The sequence below is a fragment of the Folsomia candida genome, unplaced genomic scaffold, assembly GCF_002217175.1.
Source record: "Folsomia candida strain VU population unplaced genomic scaffold, ASM221717v1 Fcan01_Sc002, whole genome shotgun sequence".
In the NCBI taxonomy this organism is placed as follows: domain Eukaryota; kingdom Metazoa; phylum Arthropoda; class Collembola; order Entomobryomorpha; family Isotomidae; genus Folsomia; species Folsomia candida.
In genome coordinates this window covers 17,633,284-17,657,764 of record NW_019091194.1, presented here as the reverse complement: position 1 = coordinate 17,657,764, position 24,481 = coordinate 17,633,284, and the positions used below count along the sequence as shown (strand labels likewise).

The 24,481-nt window shown below is 39.2% G+C and overlaps 3 long non-coding RNA genes across 5 annotated transcripts in view; 2 read left to right on the top strand and 1 right to left on the bottom strand.

The window, feature by feature from the left end:
- LOC110844461 overlaps positions 1–11,332 on the top strand; it is a 30,191-nt gene extending 18,859 nt beyond the window's left edge. The window contains exons 1-3 of one of the 3 annotated variants that reach the window (XR_002547435.2): positions 680–1,238; positions 9,685–9,774; positions 10,902–11,332. This is a non-coding gene — a long non-coding RNA (uncharacterized LOC110844461). Of the gene's footprint in view, positions 1–679; positions 1,239–4,566; positions 5,260–9,684; positions 9,775–10,901 lie in introns of those variants that run through there. The other 2 variants (XR_004833961.1, XR_004833962.1) reach the window with 2 other exon arrangements.
- Positions 11,333–16,687: 5,355 nt separating this feature from the next.
- On the top strand, positions 16,688–17,727 carry LOC110845046. Its single transcript, XR_002547482.2, has 2 exons — positions 16,688–17,159; positions 17,242–17,727. It is a non-coding gene; the product is annotated as an uncharacterized LOC110845046 (long non-coding RNA).
- Positions 17,728–22,662: 4,935 nt separating this feature from the next.
- Positions 22,663–23,985, bottom strand: LOC118434517. The gene is made up of 2 exons (XR_004834090.1): positions 23,270–23,985; positions 22,663–23,067 (listed from the first exon to the last, which is right to left on the bottom strand). It is a non-coding gene; the product is annotated as an uncharacterized LOC118434517 (long non-coding RNA).
- Between the last annotated feature and the right edge of the window lie 496 nt (positions 23,986–24,481).

Below are 24,481 nucleotides of genomic sequence, written 5' to 3'. Positions count from 1 at the left end.
GTAGTGTCAGCATCGTCTTCGAAGCATACGTTCTGCACACACAGAAGCCATAAATGCATAATTTTCTCTAAAATAGCAAATGGCAGGTCAATTTCTAAGTAATTTGCATGTAAATCACCTCGACTGAGACTTTGCTGTTACGGGATTCGCAATCTGTGTGCCTGCATCTGAGAGGATCAGCATTTTCACTCGTTCCCTTTTCGCTGTTAAATCGCACCCTGACGGCAGCATTGTTTTAAGCGACTGATTAATCGCAAACGTGCATAAGCTTAAACGTATGATTTTGTTGGACGGGGAAGAAGAAAGTAAAAGTGGAGCAAGAATTGAGCTTCAGAGGAACAACTCCCACCAAAGGGCAACACCTTTCTGAACTCCTCCTCAGTTTCCGCCCCGTTCCTCCGTCACGGCCAAACATCCACGGAAGAAAGTCCGTCCAATGCTCAGGCCGTACAACACCCTTCGTCAAAAACTGTTCTCTCACATTACAAACTCACATTACGTACACGAGTTTCAGCTCTCTGATAATACGTGATAAGGAGAAACTACTATGTCTGCATACGTACGTACGGACATACATATGCACGTACGTTATCCAGCCCCACAAAAACATCGCGTTGGTTGGGAGCGAAAGCTGCTTCTGCTGCCTGCTTGCTCTTCAACGAGTTGTGGTAAATATAGTGAGTAAAACATTATCAAGTTGTTGGGAGTTGGGACGAGAGAGATGTGAATCCTCGACCAAAAAAGTCTTCAGTTCATCATCAGACCTGGCTTCGTACGGGACATCAAACAGATCATCTTCTTCTCACTTACACCGGCTTCAGGCGACCTCGTATCCTTCTCTCACACTTGATTACACACACACACTTACAACTTATTAGTTACTTAACAAGGCGTCCTTTCCCATTAATACGTAGTTACAGGCACAGTAGCTCTTGCACGCAGCAACTACTCCCAGATAGCACCAAGTTCATTAAAAGACCCGTTTTCCCATTAGCCACTTAATTTTCTATCTCGAGTTATCTCGTTCTAATTTTATAATCAGGATTAATCCTACATCGTTACTCGTGGGTTACATTTTCATTTCTACACAAAACACATTTTAATTGAATCTGCTCATGGATTCAATTTTGAAGTAAGGACGCTTATTACACCCAAGTCAACGGACCAGTGGACGGGAATACAATCAACAGCACTTGATTCGTAGCGGATATTGGGCACTTCGGTGTTGGTGCTGTCCGGTACGTACATATTTTACGGTACAAATTCGAATTTTGAGGAGGAGAGTGTCATATCTGACGCCACAGCTTTTTATGTCATTTAGATATGTTGTAGTTCGTCCTATCAGACCGGTCCCATTTGCGTCCGTCACACCCACTCAAATTTGTGAAGAACAAAAAACCGTTTTCACCCGTTTAAACCATTATAAAAAACTTTATATTCTGAAAATTCTTGCACCACTGTAGCCCCAGATAGATCATAGATTTTTTTTCTGGTCAAGAAATATTCTAAAATTTAAAAAAATTGAGCACTTGAGTGAGAGTACTACAACATATCTAAAAGACATCAAAATCTGAAAGAGACGACATGCGAGGCTCTCCTCCCATGTCATGATGACGTAAATATAAATATAGGCACATACATAATTGGAAAACTTTTCATTTCGATTAGTGGTAGAAACTGTATGATTTGATATGATTAGGAAGACTTTAAATATAAATTACAATAGTCGATTTGGTCGTAATAATGAGTAGCTGCATGGTTTATATTATGTGTGACTATGCAAAGTATTGTTGACCATCTGCCACTTCTTCTCCATCGTCCAAGCTGACCAAATCGACTCCAAAAGCAATGGACATAAAATTGTTCCAGGAATGAAACTTGTTTGTCAGTCTTCTGACATTTTGTGAGAACGCATAGGCAATCTAGCCACGAGAGATTTGGAAATAAGGGGCTGAATTTGATTTGACAATGATGAGTAGAACTGCCCAGAAATATTATTGAGATGCATATAGCCTGTGGAAAAACGGCTATTGCGACGACCACAAAATCATCAAGACTCGCTCAGTAGACCCTCGTTTTGTTTTACTATTCCACTACTTGCTTATGCACGCCTTTGTTACGGGAAGCACAAAAAATTATCTCGACTCCTTTAGTCCCTTGTTCCGAGCTAATCTAACCAGAAGAGTCAGTAGAGAGTTGTCGAGAGTGACTACCAATACAGAGTCCAAGTACGTACCATCACAGATCTCATTTTTTGCCTGTGTTTCTCCTCCAAGGGATAAAATCGAGTCAGATGAGCTGATTCATTTACTTTCTCAACATTTTAATTTCAACTCCATAAGGTATTTACATCAAGGCAAATGCGATGATATGTCAGTTGAGGGAGGCAACAATTCATTAAAAATTTACCCGCATGATACCCGGTTTCTACTTGTCGAGGAATATGTATATTAAGCACACAAAATCGATCAGCGTGTCGTGGATTAAGTTGCTTCATCGTCTCGCGTACATATTTATTACGGAGGCAAATCAATTATATTATTACTTGGGCAGTTTTTTTCATATTCATATTTTTCTATACACTTCTACATTAGTTTAAAAAACTTGGACATTTCCCATCTTAATTGTGAGAAATTCGTACGGCACCTCAATCTATCATCCTACCGTCCTTAATCGTGGAGAAATAATTTTAACAAAAGGAGGAAGTTTTTTTTGTATTTCTTATAATGGTGTGATTCTTAAAAAATAGATTCCAATTTACTCGCCCTTCTTCCAAACCATGGATTTTTTTAGGGGATCGGTGTTACTAGAAAAAATAATTTGCTGAGATCTTTTTTCCATGTCAGTCGCACGCAAGCTTAAAAAACTCCTGTTACAAAGTTACGTAGGCTGGAAGGGTCTCATTATATTGTGACTGGGGCGAGGTTCGTCTCAATCTCGGTCGTCGTCTCTTTCATCCTTCCGTATGCACCGACGAGTCCTTAAATGCTGAGGAGTAAATTACCTCATCGGCCGAATTAGTGAGGTATACGTGGCAGAAAGGTCGACACATTTATTTATATTATTCCCTATATACGACTCTGTGTACGCTACAACCTTGCACAGATACGTACGTACAAAGGAAGGTTAAAAGAGAGACATTACGTAAGATAACAGTAAATTTTTTCCACCAGAATCTGAATATTTTTTATGACCTGTTTGACTCCAGGTTTAAAGGCAAAGTGTTTTTCCTGAGCAATAAATTGAGCAAGAAATGACGGATGTTTGTCTCTCTCCTGCAATAACGTGTTGAACCTTAAAAAAGTGTGTAATGTGTCTCTTTCAAGTTAAATGGGGGAAATGCTTAGGCGATAAGGGCGACTGGCAGGACTTGGGTCTTTGAACTTGTCAAGCAGCACAACACCATTACGAGGGTCATCTCTGCTCCCAGATTTATGGAATTATTTTCGTAAGAAACATTTTTAAGATTTCTCACATAAACCTGCAGCAAGCATTCGAGTCGGAACGGATGGATGGTGTCTGGTCTGGAGTCATTATAAGAGTACAGTTATGCTAATGGTCACGAATGTGTGTATATCAGGTTGGTCGTGTCGTGAGGTCGTGACGACAGAGTGGTGGCACTGGCGCTAGTGATTCAACATGCAATTGGAAAATTAGGCTTATTTTCGGAAATTTGCTTCTATTCACACTCGTTTGTTTTATTGTCAACCTATACACTCAAGATTATTTGACACTTTATCAATCTATACTGGGATTTCAAATTTAATTTTCGAAATAGTACCCTCGAGATTTTGATCTTAAAAAATCAAGCTAAAAATTACGATGATTTCATCTTAACGAATTAAATCTCTATGTCTGCCCATTCAAAAGTTATTAAAGGTCAAAGTCGTTGGTACACACGACCATGGGACGTGTACCAACGATTTAAAAAATAATTATTTTATTTGTAACTCCACCATTTGTCGCAACCGTTAAAAGACACAAGAGTTACCTAGATACTAAATGTCAAGCAATCGTGCTATACACTCGTACCTACACATGTATTTACATGACTACCTATGTACCTACGGCAGTCCTGCAGTATTTCCTCAGTTGCATAACAATTAGCGTGCAATGCAATGAGTCTGTTTCTAAAATAAGCCCCTGGTTATAAATTACAATTTTCAGACGACAGGGTAAAAGGTGTTGGTTAATTTATTGTCGTCGCGACTTTCTTGACCCCATCAACAATTTGATGTAAGAGGGTGCCTCAATTTTTCAGTTCTTGTAGGCGCATGGTTTTGTTACCTCAAAATATTACTTGCATAGAAATCCATTAGAAATAATATATCAGGAAAGTGTAGTAAGAAAGGGGTTGCTGAATAAGTGACTGGGTTGGGTTTTTGGTCGTCCATAATAATAATCAAACGATTGCGATTATTAGATTTCTCAGCCTTATTTCATTAGTTTTGGTGGGTGAGCTCGGTCCGAATAAAGTTTGCACATAATACCGGCACCCACCCGGCGTCCACCCAGCCTGCGTGTCATATTATTGCACAACGTTGTTCAAATGGTGGCGAGCATCATGAAAAAAACCACGACGGCATTGTCGTTTCCTGGTTAAGATGGGCACCCCGAGAAAGTTTTGTGGGCATTGGCTAGTGGTTGGTTTGTGGTGAAAACGGTGGGTCCCACGTCGAGTTGTGGCTACGTAGCCCAGGGAGCTGATTATGATAAGCCTTAGGTGCGGATCCACCCTCACTTTTGGCGCTGTGGAAAGCATTATTAGTCTGGCTTCGTATTCTGATGATGTTGAGGAGTTTGTGGATATGTGCATATGAACAGCGAGACAACACCAGCCAGCCAACCAACCAACCAACTCTTTACCTAGTAGTGCTTGGTACAAGGTCGAAATTCGCGAATTATAACCGACTCCGATCCAGCCAGCCACACACTCACTCGCTCGTATTTCGTCGGTTTGGATAGTGGTTTTACTTCACTGACTGGGCGATTGCAAATATTCACGACAAAAGCAATTCTCGCTCTCACTCCACTCCAACCCTCCAACTCTGTCGGCGATAAAGGTGTCCGCTCTGTCTGCCACCATTAAGACAACACTCACACAAGTTTGCACAATGGAGAGGGAGCCAAGGCTGCCTCTGGTTCAAAGTACCCACGGGAGGAGAAGGAGTTGGCGTTGCAGAGAGATTATTCATGGGGCTAAGAATAAGCACAAGCCCTCGCTCACATATTCGCAAGGTCTCTCTCATCCTCAGCGTGGTAAGTGGTCTGCAAAATTTCTTACAATTCTATCATGTGCATATTTACATACACACTCACATACGTAGAGCCAGAGAGAGAGAGTGAGAGATGTGGTAGAGAAACGTAGAATTTTTAAGGATCCACGGTATTCTTATTTTATTTGCATGCACAAAGTCCGCTGCATAGAGATTACAGTAAAATTGGAGGAAAAAATGTCAGTTTATAGGAAGATTACGTAAAAATGCATACGTTGAGAGAGCAGCGTGAGAAATAAGTGATAATTATTCCATGTCCTATTCTTGTAATTCAGATTCTTTTATTTAATTTATTTATTTGCCTTTTCCATGTAAAGACGACCCTATTAAAGCATTTCTGGTAAAAAAAGTGCCACAGTGAACAAACGTCTTGTTTCATTTGTTATTAGAATGAGAGGAACTTGTTTAAAGTTTTCCCCGGTCGGTCGTTCTTACGAAATCTAAAAAATTGAAAGGAAAGTATTTGTGGCAAGTAGTGAGGGAAGAACCTTAAAAAAGTGGAGGAGATACAGGTGGGGTAGTTTTTTAAAGAATCGTGGGAATCCCGGATCCCCTGCTCGAGATCCGCAGTGAGAGGCATAAAAATGGGAATGAATCCGGCATATAAAAAACGGAGCTAAAAAATCGGAGATTTTGTGTGACAGTGACCAAATACGTGGTGCATGGTGGTTTGGGAGCGAAAGAAATCTCAACATTTTTAATGAGTTGTTGAGGGAAGAAGAGGGTCGCCCGGACGATCCTGAGCTCGATATCGGAAGGGATCTTCCCGTAAAAATGTTAAAAAAGCAGGTGCTAAAATGGGATCCTTAAAATCCTTAAAAAACTGTGTGTGGAAAAGGTTCTCATCAGATTACTCGCTCTCTCTCGGTCGACCCCAATCCAATGTTTTGTGATTCCGGAATTGATTCACTGTTGTATTTCCATTCTTTAAGTGCCTTTCTTATACATTTTCTATTTTTACTCATTTAATATTTTTTACTTTTTGATTCAAATCCTCTCTCTCATCATCCACCACTAAAAATCCGAAACACCGTGTGAAAATTTCCCTTGAAAGGTTCACCATTTCTTGTGTTGTTGCAATAATTGAGAATTTGTAATATCAATCAAATGTTCCACCAAAAAATCCAAGGGCATACATGTATGCACATCGGAGGTGGAGTGATTCACTATTTTGGGTAGAAAACATTGATACCAAGAATGACGACGGAAGGAAGTGATGATGAGAATGGCAGTTTGGCTATGGGTGCAGATACGTAGTTTCAATGCATTTGGTTATTGTTCACAACAAGTATTTTCTTTAGCAAAGAAAACATTCAATTTGTAAAGACATTCACTTTTAAAATTTTATTTCCTTCGTCATTTTTATTGTTGAGTGTTAATAAATGGTTTATCCATTTCATTTTTGTTCATATTCTCGTTCGCAATATTTACAGAGAGAGTGGGACCTTGTTTTTGTCTCTTCGTTTGTAATTGCTCCGTAAATGGGAAGGAGAGACGATGGTCGTAATTGTCTCGTCGTTGAATGATTCATAGATACTTATTTTAGACTTTTTCTTAATGTGCATCCATTCAGTATCCATTTCCAGTTGACATTAGTCGTTGTAACCGTTGCTAAAGTTGAAGAATTTGAGGTCGTCTCAGTTTTCAAGCGACGATCGAGCCTGTCCAGAACCACTGCTCGCTGCTCTGGTGGTTGAGCCAATTTTCCGTGACGTTCCTTGACAATCTCGGATTGCAGCATGAGATTAAATGGCAGTTCAAATCTCGTTGGTGGAAAGAGAAGTGGAAAGTTAATCGTGTTTGTGAATATCCGGCTGGACTTTATCGTGCGACTTTATGAATGGGCTCCTGCTCCTTGTTTGTGAGATACAATTTCCAAAAGTAAGCTACGAGTAAGAAGAAGAAGTCATTATTATTGTACATGCATTCAGCCACCGCTGTGTATGTGCTAGATCAAATATTTGGTCTGTTCTGCTCTTTACGGCGACGAAGGTATCACATTTCCCATAAAATTCAATGGAACTCGTATACATTTCTGCTCAATTTATTATTATTGTAATGCTCACGCGGAATATTGCCGACCTTCGTTTTTAAATAAATATGCAGCATAAGCCATAGCATCGAAATTGAAAACGAGTCACGGAACGACAATTTATTGTGATGTAATTTTCAAGGGAATATTTTTATATTGCCCTGACCAACCTCAAATAGTATTTTTTCTGTAAGAGACGCGACCCATGACAGAGGTGGATCTGAGACATACATAAATATACGCGTTTAAATGGATGAAATGTCTTCATGGTCGTGTCCAATAATAAAAAATAAGGGTCCTCATTCCACGGATCAGATATCATTCCATTACTACGTCGTCCGTCCGTCCGCATAATTCTTGGTTTGAAATCTTGAAATCCCTTCAACCCAAGACGACGGTCCCTTGTATTTATTTGCTCTTGTGCATCCAAACGTAAACCCTTGTGGACAGCAGACAACAATCGGGAGTAAAGATACCGAAATAGCTTTCATGCTATTTCTTTTTATTATTAGAGTTCTTATGGGCAGTAGATATTGGATCGCTTTTCTATTTCTGGGAGAGAAAGGGCTCTTTTTTAAAGAGGAGAATGGAATCGATCAAAATTAGGGCCACATCTGCTCCTTCTCCAGTTTCTTAATATTCTTCCTCCTCCACCCTTTGTTTGGAGCACATCATGAGCATCATCATCGTCGTCGTCGTCTTATATCCAACCATCCGTCTCATCATCCCTTCAATTTATCCTGGTTTTGGTTTAGTGCGTTTCCCAAAATTAGAAAAGCATGGTTTAATTCCAAAGTGGTTTCCAGCGCTTTTGAGCAAATTGATTGAAGGCGTAGTTTTAAATTTTACACATCTGCATCCCTCACTCGTATACGGCCAAGGACTTTGCTAGAAAAGTGGTGAATCCTTTTTTGGCTGGATATATCAGAGTCTGATTTTTTTAACCATGTGTGTTCGAGTGGAGCAAGAACCCTTAAAGTGCGACCTTTCCATTTATATTTCGTGTGGAAATTGGGTCCGTTGATCGTATGTTGGTCGTATTTTGTTGGTGGGAGCAGTTGGTCATGCGGAGGAGAGAGAGAGTTATCGGAGGAATTTAGGCCTGGCTGCTATTTCTAATCGATTTGAGTCCCTAATAGACCTCCGACAGTAGAGAGAAAAGGGAACAAACCAAACTCACCTTGAATGGCAGAAGGGTAAAAAAAACATGAAATGAAGGGGTTACACTTACACAATGCGGAAAGGTTTTTTACTGGACTTTGGCACGTACCCCTTTCAAGGGACACTTTCATCGGAGAATAATCTCAATTTTTTACGAGAAAAAAGCCACCCTTTGGAGAGCACGTGTGGGTTGTCGATTGTGGAGAGAAGGACGACGACCAAGGGAACGATCGATCTGATTGAATATTGAATTTTGGAATTGACACACACTGGCTGCCTCAGAGGAGCTGTAAATACATTATGGTTGCACAGCTCCTCTCCATGAGGCGCAAGGGTTGACACAGTGTTCTTGGTCCATTCATTTGTCGAGTTTTATTGAAATCCAAGGGTTATTCTTACTCATTTGTACATTTCCTACTTTGCCACCCTTTGCCTAGGATTTCAAATTCAATATTCAAAATCCTCGGGTTGTTCGAACGTGCTTGTGCAAATACAGCCGAGCAGAACCAGCCGGTGAATGAAGTCACTCTCAAATGCAGATAAGTAAGCTGGGACGCACTATATTTATGCGTAAGAGCGAGTCCACATATGTGTAAGCCTTCAGGGGAGCTTAGTCCGATTTCATTTGAATATCGAGTATCCACATGAATCAAAAAATCTGTCAATAGTGAATGTGTCAACCGTGTCACAAATCACTGAATATTATGCATGCATGGTCTTTGTAGCCATGCACCGTCGGAGAAAGTGAGGTATCAAATCTCGGCCGTGAAATGAAAATGCACAACGGAAATAATTTATTTCGTGTTCTAATTCTCCACCACTTTAATAAAGTTGACTCGTATAATTAGATACAAATTTATGCACACTGATAATTAGAAGGGACGGGTTTAATCAGAATGCAATGAGCTCATGACTCAGCCCAGAAGGGTTTTCCATGTAACTTGTTAAGCACGAGCTCAAAATCCGTTCCCTTGAATGGATTGAACAATGTCTGGGAGCAAGTATTTAATAATAAAGATCACGTCTTGAGCTTGGTGGGGTTTAAAGGGTTGAGGTCTCCAAGTACCTTTTCTGCCCAGAAAGAGACGACCCTTTGCGGGCAGACAGAGCGGAGACTTTTTTGTAAAGGGTTGCGGTGTGTCGTGTGAGATGATGTTATTAGTTTTGTTGTAATCGTTTGTCAGAGATTTAACCCTTTTTCTTTCTTTGTTGCAGGAGGAACTTGTTTGCTGCCGGAGAGAGAAAGACGAACCCTTCTTCTTGGAAACTGGAGTCAGCTCGTGCCCTCCGTCATCACCAACGTTGGTAATTGTCAACAAAAATAACACAAAAAATTGGGTGTAGGTGTTTCGACCGTCGCATCATCTCATACGAGAACGAAGATTGTCCAGGAATGAATGAGATCAAATTGTGAATATGTTTTTGAGGTTCTCTTGATTTTTTTTCGGGGTGAGGGGAAATTGAGATTTTTGAGACCTGAACATTTTTCGACGTCGTAAGGCAGTGCCCACCCCCTTCAATTCCTAATTTGCTCTGGGGGCACGTAATTTGCATCGTGATTTCATGGGGCAGAGTATGGGGGAGAGAATTACGCTGCTGCTGTTGCCGCTGCACAGACTCACATGCCAGCCTGCGCCTTGATGATGATGAATGTGTGTGGTGGAGATGAGCTAATTGTAATTAACTTTTAACACATACCCGTAGAACCGAACTTGTGTCAACTCATGCCTCACAAGTTGGGTGCCACGGGTCTACGTTGAAAAGTTATCGTCAACGCCGACATGCAGCAATTTCCCGTAAAGAAAAACGTCGCCCACGACCACCCTCGTCGTCGTCGTCGTCGTCGACACGTCCACTGCGCCGTGGAGACATGAGCCCCGTGTGTAACTCGACAGCATTTGCCTTTACCCATGAATGTACAGCTTCTCTATGTTTGTGACACCTTGACCAATTTCAAGTTCTAACTAAATGGGTCGGTCAGTAATTATTAATTGTTATGTAAGAATTGGCTATTATGTGCTACTCGTCGCGTATGAGATGAATTGTTGAATGTGTGTGATTGAATTATTTTGATGATTGAGTGCGACGTAATTACTATTTGTTACACAATTTCGTATGTCGTCTCGTAAGAACTTGATGTCGTCTCCCTGAACCATTTTCGATTCTCATTTCCTTCCCTTCTCTTTGCACTTTCATTCCATTTCGTTCAATTTCCTCAAACTGTCCAAATAAAATCGAAGCCTTAATTTCTGACTATTTTCACAAACCATATAATTTTGCTCTCTCTTGCACGAAATTTGGCGTTCCAATCGTCACTCTGCTTGAAGCGCCGCCGCCACCGCCGCCGCCGCTGTTGCTGCTGCTGCAATGTTGCAGACGGAGAGTTGGTTACGACGACGACGAAGCGCTAATGCCTTCTCTCTCTGTTTTAGATTTTGATAGTCTCCCTATTTATCTACCTACCACCACTGCTGCTGCATATCCTTAGCCATACGAGCATCTTGGGTGGATTAGTGGGAAATGAGAGCCCGCACATTGAATAGACGCCTCGGTGTGAGGTAGTAGGTTGTATAGTTGAGAACAACATCATTTCCACCGGAGAAACTGTACAACTTGCTAACTTTCTCTGGGAGCGTTCTGTGATCGTCGGTGGGCTCTTATCTTGGCAACCTCATGTCCAATCTCATCTCCTCCTCCTCTTCTTGATCCGAAAATGACGATGCTGCCACCTCCCTCTCCTCCTTCTTCATCCACCTCAACTATTCTCCCACCACCACCACCACGACTGTCACTTCTCGACTCAATGATACATAATTTCGTCGCAAATGAAATAAAACAAATTGTATTTTGTAATCAACAAGCATTTCAGTGTTTTGCTCTCGATTGATTTGACGCATTCACAAATAATCCCATAATAAATAATTTTCTTGCATGATAACAATACTTTTCTTCTGGATGCATGATGATGAGCGATTGCAGTAATATGTTACACACATAAAACAAAGTTTCAGTCAGCATCACCACCCACCACACCATCGTCGCATTGATGATAATAATAGTAATAAAGAAATAATTGTAAAAATACGACACCACGCTTTGCATACTCACATCTCAGGAGTAAATAATACGTTGATACTTTTGAGACGCTGTTGTTGGTTGGACAAAAAGGACAGTGTCGCTCCTCATTCTGCCTCCGCCTCCAGATTCACCAGGCACACGACAAAGAAAAAGGATGCCCTTATTTACATAATAACAACCTCTTGGAATATGACCTGGGACGTCTGCATCCGATTTCCTCCATCCCACGACGACACAATGAGCAAATGTCCCGCTATGACAATTGAGACCATTATTAGTTCATTGTTGACAAAAAAGTTGACCTTTCCAACTTGGTCCGTCCACTCATAAGTATTTAATCAGATGAGAAAATGAGGTTCCTTAATTGATCAACTGAAGAAGAGAGAGGGAAGAAAAGTGGTTTGGGTACTTTGCTTCAGTATGGAAAAAATCTTAATTTTCTTGATCCTTTCTTATTCCCAGCTCATAAAAGTGTTGTAGTAATAATGCAAAATAAATCCAAGAAGCGAAAGTCTCAACCGCCATCGTCATCTGCAACCCTTCCATCCCACAAGATCAGCATGGTCTCTCCGAGCGAGGGTGCACACTCTAAATTAGCAGTGGCAAATTGGTCGTGGTTTCCTCCAAAATAAATTTACGGCACCACAAAGTCGAGCTAGATACTTGATGATTATGCTTTTCTCGTAGTAACCAAAGCCAACCTGCCCAATAAATCTGTACCCCAGATGAGCACAATGAACGGGAGGCTCTTTTACAGACAAGTGCACATGAATTGAGCTTACTCATCACATCACCATGAGCATCGCACGGGAAAGAAAATCACCAACAGACGTTGGCCGTTGATAAATAAACCAAGTTGCGAAATGAATAATATGATCGCGAAACGATCAACTTGTACCCTGACTGACTGACTGACACCAGAGACTACCAACTTTTAGCCCTGCTTAACCAAGTAGTCAGATTTTATAACAGAGACACAAAATTAATCCCTTTTTAGCTCAATTTGCATGTGCTATTATTATTAACAAGATGACTTAAGCGTAGGACATGACATAATGATAATGCTCAATTGAATGTGGAATGAATGGAGTCCCAGACAGGATGTGCGATTTTTTCAATACTATCAGCAAAAATCATTACTAAAATATGATAATGATAGGAGATCTTGACATTGGCGTTATCCCGTAATTACGTAAATACATAATATTTTAATGGATCCATCTCATCTCTAAATCATTGGAAACATAAATATTTATTGAATCTCGGTTCTCGACTTGTCTGCCCGATTGGAAATAAATACTTTTGCTGCTGAATACAATTACATAGTCTTGTCCATCTAATTAAAGAACTAAAACTTTTCTAAATGTGGGAGGGTGAGTGACGTGCGTGGGTTCTTACTTACTCGATGTGCTGTTTTCCGTATCTTTCTCCCACATATTTATCTATCGGTTGATCTAATTTGTTTCGTGGTAATTGACTGCTTACAATTTTTGCTCGTTCGTTTTCACCGTCCGCCATGCAATTTGGAGCAACATTTAATATTTATGTCTGTATGAATGGATATTGTTTCAGATGGCGTGGGTACTGAATGACATGTCTTTTTTCTGCAAATTTTGACGGCATTTTAATCCCATGTCTCACATATCCGTCTACAACGGTTGCATTCAAACACATTTATGATCATTATTACTGCTAGTTCTGGTGCATGCAAAATAAAAAAAATCCATCACCTCCGCCCGGAAACCGAAAAATGAAAGTGTGTGTTTCATCTGTGATCAAGAGCTGTGCAATTAAACTAACTGACACCTCACTCACAAGCACAAGTCTATAACCAATGAGCATGCAGTAATTATGTAATAGCTCGCAAAGAGCTGTGAGCAAATTTTGCAAACGCATACACAAGGAACCAACCAGTTCGCCATCAGCCAATGATTATGCTTCACGAGAGAGAAGACTATAATTCGATCCACTCATTTAATTTGCAGGGGAAATCGCACATATAGTAAACACGAGTGAGAAGGTAAATAAATATAAACAGGCTCAACATGCAAAATTCTGTCTGGCTCTCTCCCTCTCTTGCAAGCTAATTCATATCAATAATATTCCATAGTGAGTCGACGAGCCAAGTGCCATATGTACCACCAGCCAAGCGTCGTCGTCACCCTTCTGCCATTGGTCGGCTCCGCGATTTTCTACAACGTGCACTTTTCGGAACACGCCATTCCTCACCGGTTTGGATCTACACATAAATGTGCATTTGTTTCACCGAATAAGGAGACCGGTCAATCCTTGGCCCAACGGCGAGAGAAAAAAAAAACTTAAGGAGGAAAAGTGGTGCAGAAGAAATCGCGTCAATTACCCACCGACTAGTGACCGTTGGACAATGTTGAACTGATTTCCGTTCCCTGAGACCCTAACTTGTGAAGTTGATGAGCTCACAGGTTGGTCTCTCAGGTCTGGACGTTGGCTCAAAGCATCACACGATTTACTGGATCATGATGATTCACCACCGGAAAGAAAGCATCACAAAAGAAAACGTACCATCCGCCATCCCGAAATAAAAAACCGTATGACGTGGTTCCATCCTCTCTTCCTTAACCATTAATCTGACCCAACACGGAAACAAATGACGAGGCGAGTAATTAATTCATGGACGGACGGTATGGATATTGGCCTCATGCACTTAAAACGTTCAGGTTTGGTTCTAGTTATCCGTTGATAATTGGATGAGCTTCGTGTGAGTCTAATTAGTATTTGCACTAATAAAGAGAGTCCGGCTGTAGGAAGTATCGAGATAAACATCATTTTGGATTGGGTCGCATGAATTAATTATGAATAATTCTTTGCTATTTTTACGTTTCGTGTTGGACATGTCACAGTCAATCGAAACAATAAGTACACCTGGATGGTTTCTCTCATCTTGGCAAATGGTGTAATAACTGCCCCGGTGGTATCACACACCACCTCCCACACGAATACATGTATACAAAGTAATTATCCATCCGGTATTCGATCCCGGTACCGCTAAGACTACGCATTTATTCCAAAGAGGACATGCGAAACAATAAGTAACACTTCAAGTTGAAATTGGTTGGTTTGGTGGTGTTATTTAAGGATGAGCATTATCGGTGGTCGCCCATCACGAGGCACGAGAATTTTTGGCATATGCGGACCCCAGTATTTGACGCCACTGCTGCTGCATTAACTAACGGCCGGCACCCGTTACTGAAATATTCAGCCGTGATCGATCCAGAGAAGAATGAGAGGGAGAGAGGCCCAAGAGGTGAGTAATGCTCAACGATCATGAGAAGACAATAGGCGAAAAAAGTGAGGTGAACAAAAGAGCGGATAAAAGAACGCCTATGAGATGATAATGGAGACGACGAAGGAGAAGCGGCGAGAGGCAGACAGACGAGAGACGACTATGAAGCGATTCAACCCTTCATGATGCCAAGCGATGCGATGCGACGCTGTAATATTCAGAGAAAATGAGAGACTAAAAATCCCTTAGGTTTTCTTACTCACGGAATTGTTGGCTTCTTTTCCATTGTGTGAGTCACCATCATGATCATCGTGATGGCCTCGCAATTTAACGCATTTATGGAAAATTTAGACTTGGACATTTAGACACTTTTGATTGTGCAAGTGGTGGTGGGCTTGCTGGCTATTTTGTACGAATGCGTATGTCGGTCTGGGGAAAATGACCTCTACATTCTTTATTTAGGTACGAGCACTAAAAATAGTTGACTCGTTGATAATATGCCAACTTAAAAATCGCAAAGATTTGTCACAAATTCTTGTGGTGGTGCTGAGAGATATGTAGAAAACTGTGGAAATTGTACATGCAGATTATTATAGACTATTTTAATGACATTATTGCTTTTACCAACAATTTATGAATGATTATGTGCAATAAATGGAAATACAATACGGGGAAACAAGAAAAAAATACGTATGCGGATTACGGATATATATGTGTGTGCATGTATATTAAAAATGTTGTGAGGTGCTAAAAGTAATTGACGTAAATTATATAATATATTTACTTGAAAGGCGAAACCCCTTTTTATGTACAATCCTTGAAATTCTAGAATAATAATGTGGAAAAATGTGTAATAACTTTCATCAATCTCAAAACATGTTGAAATTATTATTATGCTTAGTTTATTATTTATTCCACATAATGCAGTTTCAATCCTGCCATTAAAAATTAATTTTCCCAGCCTACCTTTCGTGTAACTGCTTGTTATGTTCCATTGAAAGTTTCGAGCCTTTAAAAATTCGACCAGTATAAATGACGTGGAGGGTGATAGATATACATTTGGGATATTTTTCTTGTTCTAGCTGAACGGACAAGGGAAAGGGTGCACTGAAGTGACCCCAATACTGATGAGACTGGTCGCCAGGATATTTAATTCCGGACTGGAAACTGGTTCAGCATGGTCAGAAGAAGGAGCAGCAACAGTGCTTTTAAAAATGTCGCCTCGTCTTCCTTTCTCTCCTGTCGTCGTCCCTCTCGGATTTTTCCAAACATCCCAACAATCGGGGCAAACGAGTCGGGTTGAAAAATTTGGTTTTTCATTTTTTCTTTCATTTTTACGAAAAATTCTACACAGTGCTGGACACTGGTCACTGAGACATTTCCCACGGAACAACAGTCCAATAACGTAAGTAGCTCCGATGTATATAGGAAACTCGAAGTCATTGTCAAAGAGTCACCATCATAGCCATCCATCGAGGCCGAATCAAGCAGTCGGTCCACATCTGAAGAAAAATTTTGGCCCTTCTTTTAATTTTAATCGTAACAATATGCTTCGATAAAACAAGGACGTAACGAATTCAGTGCTACTTGGAAAAGACAAAGGACTCGTCCGATGCATATGTCGGCGATATTCATCACGATGTCACGATCTCAAACATATGTAGCCAACTGCAACTGCAGTCCAATTTTTACAATCAAAAGCTGTTTCAGACCATCTAGTAATTGTATGTTACATATTTCTACTATTGTCATGTTCACGACTGCAACAATAAATAAATGCAGTTCAGAGTTGTTTCTTTCTTCGTCCCGTCGTCGTCATCGTCATCTCCTCGCACATAATGCAGCAGCCTTATTGTCGATTGTGTGTTGAACAACCTGCCGACGAACGAAACCAAATGGTCAGCAGCTTTCTTCGTGCACATTTCGTATTCATGTTCGAAAAGTTAATTCAATAATAACAGATGCAAGATGCACCGGGGGTTGATTTCATGCAGATGCAAATCGAAGTAAGGCAGGTCCCAGGTAAATAAGATTGATCTGGACATTGCACATTTTTAGCAAACAAGTATAGCATCCCAGGTGGTGGTGCAGCTCTGACAACCCTTTCTCCTCTCCTTCTCTCTCAAGATCAATGTCCAACAACGGGTTGTGAAGTTGTGAATCTTGTGAATTGCTATTTTATTACGCTCGTGATGATCCTAGTTCAACGCTCAGGATCAGTTCTCATAATCTTTCGCTTTCCTTGCCTGTGCAAGTTTTTGATCATCTGCTATAATAGTACAAGTACAGGAAAAGGAGGAAGGAGTAACCAACTATAAAGTTCAATTAACTCGGTCGGGTTGGTTTATAAGTGAGTGAATTACATTTATTTTTATTATTATTAAAGACTATCACCAAAAAATACACGGCTTGCTTAAAACACTTTTCAACAGGAGTGGGTATTGCAGGGAGTTGACAATGCGTGGAAAATATTATACGATTGGCGTTATCAAGTCAAATAATAAAAACAAACCCGTCCCAGCTCAACTCTGTATCATCACATCGCATAAGGAACGAGCAGCAGCCCCACGGACCAATTTATTTTGATACTCTGATAAAAATTATATAGTCTCGTCTCTCCTCCGTCTAGACTGTTCAATGCCAACTTTGACTGTTCCATCCATCCACCAACACTAATTTCTATGTGTTCACCCATCGATTTCACGAGCACAAGTAAAGCATTTAAAAGTATGAGCACACAAATTAAGTCGTGAATGACAAATGAATCATGAGTCGTTAATTTGTTGGGTGATTTGATTTAAGCTCATGAGCGGAGCTTCGGTTTATGAGTGAGCTTCAGCTGGATTTGATTTTTTGCAACAAAATTGTGCGGAAATACATGTATTTATGTAGATAATAAAAATCCGTATTTCCAGCAAGTTATTTAAAGTTATTGGCCAGCAATATCTGTATCTTTGCCATTTACTCGATGCATTATCACTCCTTGACACGACCAAGAAAGGTGAAAAGCAAGCCAAGCCAAGGACGTTCATGTGACGATATGTCTTCAAGTTGGACGGGGTAAAATATGTATCTACTTCATTCTTGGGCATTGATAACAACGAAAAATTAATGTAATTTGACATCCATACAAATACGTACGATGGGTGGAATTAGTCCGGCTCAACAAGTCTGGTTAATTCTCTCACCACATTTCGCGTAATATTATATCGCTGTGTAAAATATTCAGCCATTCATTATTGTAATCACAAATTTTTACTAAACGTCGGATTGTGCAACACTTATTGAAAAAAAAGCTGACATCTAAAGCCTGATTGAATTAAATTACGTAACTTTGCTCATTGTGGAGACTTGGAGGGGAGAGAGCTCAACAAAGGAATAAAATCAGAGAATTTGGAAAGTGGAGCTGAGAGAGCAGCCCAACTTTCCCTTCTCCCAATTCTTCCTCCCATCGCCATGCTGGGCCTTTGTTTCACAAATTATTCCTCGTCTTTAATTAAACCCTCAAGAGTCAGCAGACGTCGAAGAATCTGAGAGAATGCCACCAACCACCAATTTAATCATCCAGGCCTGAGAGCAGATCCCCTTCCCGAACACGGATCGTAGTATTCAATGTGCATGGATGGAGTCGTCCTTTTGCTGGAAGATTCTTTCTCCAAGCAATAATTATTCTCATCGTCTTTCGTGCATTCTAGATATTCTTCGCGTAAATTCAAATCCCACCGAAGCAGCGAACTTGCATATGTCACGAGAGAAAGAATCGATGCAAAGCTTAAAACAATATTTAAGAATGTCAACTGTTTGCGTTTATCATCATTTCACAATCTCAGATTTTCCTTCCTAGTGCAGAGCCGTGTGTATGCAGATATGCTTTTATAAGCAGCCAAGTAAATGTACGGGGGTTGATTGCGCATGTAAAACGTATGCAATATTTCTTGGGAAATGGAGTCAAAGCACAAAAAATTAAATCTTGTTTGAGAGAGGCAAACATTGCACAAGTCCCACCTCTTCTTACATAATCGGGAGGGTCAACTTTTTAAGAGATTTGTTGCATGAGTGAGGCGACGATTACACAACTTTTCTTTTGTATTAAACACTGCATATCGCGTCTCACCTTCGAAATGCATAACTGAAATAGATCAGACTCATCATCAACCACGTAGCGTATTATTATTTGTTGATGCAATCCTTCAAAGTCTGGTTCGGTTTGATTCGGACACTGGGAAAGGATCGGCGGACGGAAGGACAGGCCAGACTTGAATTGAAAGGAAAAGGATTGAGCAATGTATACAGAAATGCTGCCCTTCTTCCGTTTGTACTCCTCAGATTAATTTCCAACTGCATGTGAGGAGATGAAACCCTCATTCACCGAGATTCATCGACCAGATTTGCATATGTGCAATAGCTTCTCTCTCCACATACTCACATATGGACCACATCTCGGTTAGTTCTTCTCCACATGTGTGGAGACAAAATTGCAAATTTCACCAGGAAACGCCTCAGTTTTGCTACAGCATCAGACCAGCCCTTATCAACGCCACGGATTTCCTATCTACATTTTTTTACAGTTGTTTACACAAAAAGTAACTTGCAGGCAGAGAATAAGTTTGCTTGAGAATATTGATCACTCACATAAATATTTCCACTGGGTTCTACATTTAGTGAGAAAAGCTGCCAGAGTGGAAATTTGAGACATTTCTAAAGTGAGTGTCTCCTCAGTGAAATATGATTATTGTGCAATCTACTTTTCGTTAGTGACGCATTAGCGTTGGTGGTGACCATGCTTTGAAGGGAAAAGCACCAACTTACGTACTTACCATCCAACATTAGACGAAATCTTAAAATTTAATTGGCACACACTAATTTTGCTCGCCTCGCTGTCTGAGCTAAATCTAATCTTGTGCTGATGGTACGCCACGAATCAGAGCTGAATCATCTTTCTTCACATTTGGAACAATTAGAAATGCGAACAATGATAATAAATATTTGGAGTGGGAGGTATTCTCGGTGGCATGATGATAACAGTCACGGGACGAGAATTCCATTCATTTGTTTAAAATTGCGCCATTTTAAATGTACAACCAAAAATATGTGTCTAACAATAGCAACGACAAAGCCCCCTGACATGGTTTTATTTCACTGAGACTCTCCGGAAGTGAGAATTGCTATAAAAATGTGCATGGTTGGTGCATTAGTCAGTGCGCATAAATTTGGCCGTAGTAAAACTTTATTTTTAATCTTGGTGCAATGTAGTCTAGTACGTGCAGATGTGTGCAAGTATTTGTAGGCATTGGTGATGCTGACGGTGCCCTTGTTTCTTAAAACCCATAGACTAATATTGTTGTGGATTGACTGCATGAGACTAGAAATATTTAGTGCATGAATGTGTCCAGTCGTCGAAAATGAAATGGCGGAATTGATGCCATGTACAAGAGGGCACCATTTTGTTTTTGAACCAAGGCGAAGGCCTGCTTTTGAATGCAATACCCGGATTCGGGTATTACATGTAACAACCCTACAATAAGTAATACCCGGAACACGCAAACTCTTCCTGTGATCCTCCCTTCTTTTCATCCCTGAACTTTGTATCGATCCTCTGACTTTCACATTTGTTGGAAAACAATAATAATTACTAAACCAATGTGGTTATCCTTGAAAATACATATGTAAATAGGTAATTAGTTGAAATTCTCAACAAATTGTGTGACGACGATTTGAGAAGATATAAAATGCGAAAAATATTGCACTATTAAAAACGATTCCTTAGCTAGATGATTAAAAATATTTAAGTTACATGCCAATCTTATGATTTGTTCAAAATTAGTGAGACAATCAGAACTTCGAATTTTTGTGCAGTTTACTATTTCCCGACGATGTACTGGTCAGTGGCCAGTTTCATTCGGAAAATTTGAGTAACATATCCAAATTTCCAAACAACTTGAGTACTAAAGTAACAAGCTTAGCAAATAAGACAAATTTCTCACTTCGCCTCCTTTCGTTTATTCCATAAATATGTATAAAAGGATATATTTGGTGTTGTGAGAAGGTCTAGAAAAAGCTTTACAGTTTTATTTTATTTTTGTTCTTGATCTAAAATATATTTTATTTCTTACTGGGCACGGTTTGGGAAGACATTTAAATATTAATACAATTTATTGATAGATACAATATATCTATCCATAAATAGCAATGCGTTTCACTCATTACATTAGACCAGGAAAAGTTTCTACTAATTTCGAATTACATAAAATTACGGTTACATTAATTCAGAGGGCGGATATGTATATATGTATGTGTTTAAATTCCGCAAGATATGTATGTAATATGTACTTCAAAAACTCGAAAATATGCACATAAAAAAGTTTTTTCAACTGAAATTTTATATTATATTTGTATTTTATTCTCGAAAAGATTCAAATTTTTAACACACTTGTAAATAAATTATATCAGAATTACATTTGGAGTAATTTTTTGACTTGAGAAATGGGGCAAACTCGATTTCCAAAACGAATAAACACCTTTATCATGAAAATGTAATTTTGAGAAAATCTTATAACCACTGAATGAAGAAAAATAGCTTTACATACAAACTCTCGAAATATGTCTTAAAATATTTATATTTAAAAAAGACTCGAAATATGCAGGAAAATATGTATATGTACAAAAACTATGTAAGATATGTGAAACTATGTTCGAATTTTTGAGATCGTGCTTAGATGGGATGTTAGTTTACGAAGTTTTAGCTTGATCTGGTTTGGTGTTAAAAAGTTAGAAATATATACATATCCGTCGTCTGTATATTTGCATTATTTTGAGTACTTAAATACTCCAACAAACATGTTATATTGAGTTATAATCGTATTTATATATTTTATTTTATGACCGTGCGTCGTATTGCGGGTATAGCTTTTGGCGTAGTGTTCAATGGAATCAATCCGTGACTAATTGACCTAATTCGACCGTGAATATAGTAGTCTAATTCGATATGAGATAAAATAAAATAATATAATTATTATTAGATATTGTATTGTAAGGTTACAATAGTTCTTACCCAAGCAAAACTTGTATGCTAAATCTACTCGTTCCGTTCTTTCTTTATAAAATAGAGTAATTATATATTTTTATTGCGAGGAACATGAGTTCTCATAACTATTGTACCAGAGCTTCTTGTGATTTGTGTGGCAATTTTTGCCCAAAAGACAAATTAGTGAGACAAGTATACATTAATTTTCACCCTAATTTTAATGCACGGAATAAATTCCGCTAAATCTACAAGGAATTATATGTGTGATATTTTACAAATAAAATAATCTTCGAGCCGACAGATTGACTGAGGGCCCACAGATCGATCATAAATTAATATAAATAAATTCTACCAAAGGAATTTCAAAATAATATATTATTTAAAGGATGATATTTTAGTATGTATGATAGCACAATTTCGTGTTAAACTTTTAATTAATATATGCATGTGCATATGGATAATTATAATGTGATGTACATATTTATGACTTCTTGTCTCAGCATTGATTGAGTACTATAATTATACATTAGGGGTATCAAGCGTATCAAGCTTTGTGAAAAGGCAAGCGTGATTTAAAAAATAAAACGAAAATATACACCTGACCAGAGGCTGAGGCTGCTAATGTTATCATGCAAAGAAAAGTAGAATTTTTACTGGGCTGCAAATCATGTTACCTGTAAATGTTCTGGAATAATAATTTCTGAATATAAGTATGCAACCCCGAAAAACAACCCGGATTTCGCATTCTATTTGATGTACATATATATAACTACTTATTGTGAGTTTTTACTATTTAACTATTTTTAAGTAAACGACCTTGCCTCATTGGTTTTAAGAAATTTCAAATTTATTTTTGTTCCATTAAAAAGCTAGTTAAATTACAAGTAGAATGCATGTATTATGTGTACTTGACAATATTTTCCTCCTGCGGCAACGAAAAATTGAAGACGACAATATGTTCCCAACTCATCATAGGGTTCCTTGCATTTTTCACAATTGCACCAAAAGTCGAATTTTTTATTCAAGTGAGCCCTCCTCTCAACGATTCCCATCCACATAATGGTCTCGTAGTCGAATCGTTTCGTCAAAACGGTTCCAGAGGGAATATTTTGTGTCGCAAATAGCGCCTCCTCATTCTTCTCCTCATTGCGGATTGTTATCGTGTTGCCGACACAGCTGTGCGCTATGAACCTAGATTTTTCGTAAATTCCCCACTGCGATATTCCTCCAATTCCTGTAAATTTGTATTCACATCGTCCAGAAAATTTCCAGCAAATTCTGTTGCACCAACGCCGTTGGTCCAACAGAATTCATTGACAAAGTGTCCCATTGCCGGGTTATAAATGTTTTTATGACCCTGTAGCTAATATGGGGCTCAGAACAGACTTTTTCCTCAATTTAAATCAATAGTTGATTCTAGGCTCGGAAATATTTACCTGCAAGAAGCATGGATCTTAGCTAAATTTCTACATTGTGTTGCCCGGTGGAAAGACCTGCAGACCTGCACAAAGCTCCACACGTGAGGGGGTGTTCCAACTTCATCATGACGTTATCCAAATATTTTTTATATCGTTTCCTTTCCTTATCGAGGAAATTGGACAGTTTTTGGTCAATTCCGGACAATATGACCTCTTGCCTTGTAATCAGCTAACCTTTAGCATATTTGGCATAAGGTATCCTATACGTTTCCGTCGTATATCTATTCCCATCATTAAACGGATTATTGCTTTTTCATACCGCTTGTGGGGGGGGGTTAATTAGTTAATTTTTACCCTAACGTCTAGGATATCCTTAGCATGCGACGCTTTCTAGTCTAGGGATCTTCATCGTAGGGTCACTAGGATTATTTTAATAGTTTGGACAACCAGATCATACCTGTCCTTAGACTGATTCAGAAAATGTGAATTTGTCTTCTCGCGTAAAAACCAAAAATAATTGTGTGCGATTGGTGTTTTGGCTGGTATAAATTTTGATGTAGTGGGGACAGAAAAAAGTGGTTGATAGAAAGACTGGATCAGAGAATAATATGCAAAATATCTTTGAATTTTGCCTTAGTGGTTCAAAAACTGTGCTGTACTAACAGTTGTTACACTAAAGCTATGTGCATTGCAGTAAATGAAGAATAAATAAAAGTTTTCATAATTTAAACGAAATTAACAGGTATGTATCGACGAGTTGTACAGATAATGTTATAAGGGTGCATTAACTTTTGTGCAATCAATCCACCTAAAGTAAAACAAAATTTACATTACAATTTAAATAACGAATCGTCATTTCAGATAGCGAATTGACATCACGAAATTCACATTTCTACCATTTCTTCATGAACAAGTAGAGAAAAATCTGTTTAACTTTTGGTTTGTTGGTTTTCCGTTTATCTGTTGAATCCAGAGAGGAGCATAAAAATGATATGAGATAAGAACGCGAAGGGGAGGAATTGAGCACAAAGTAAGCGTTTGTATTCTGTTGTGGATTGGTTGGCCCGTTGAAGGGTACGACTCAAGGGTCGTCGCTCACCGTTGGGTTGGCTTCAATATTTGTGCTGGCGTGGCCGAGTCAGAGGAGCAAAAAATTATGCACTTTGTTGACTTTATTGCTCCACTTTCTCCTTCCATTTCTCATGAATATGACATGATACGATAATCATG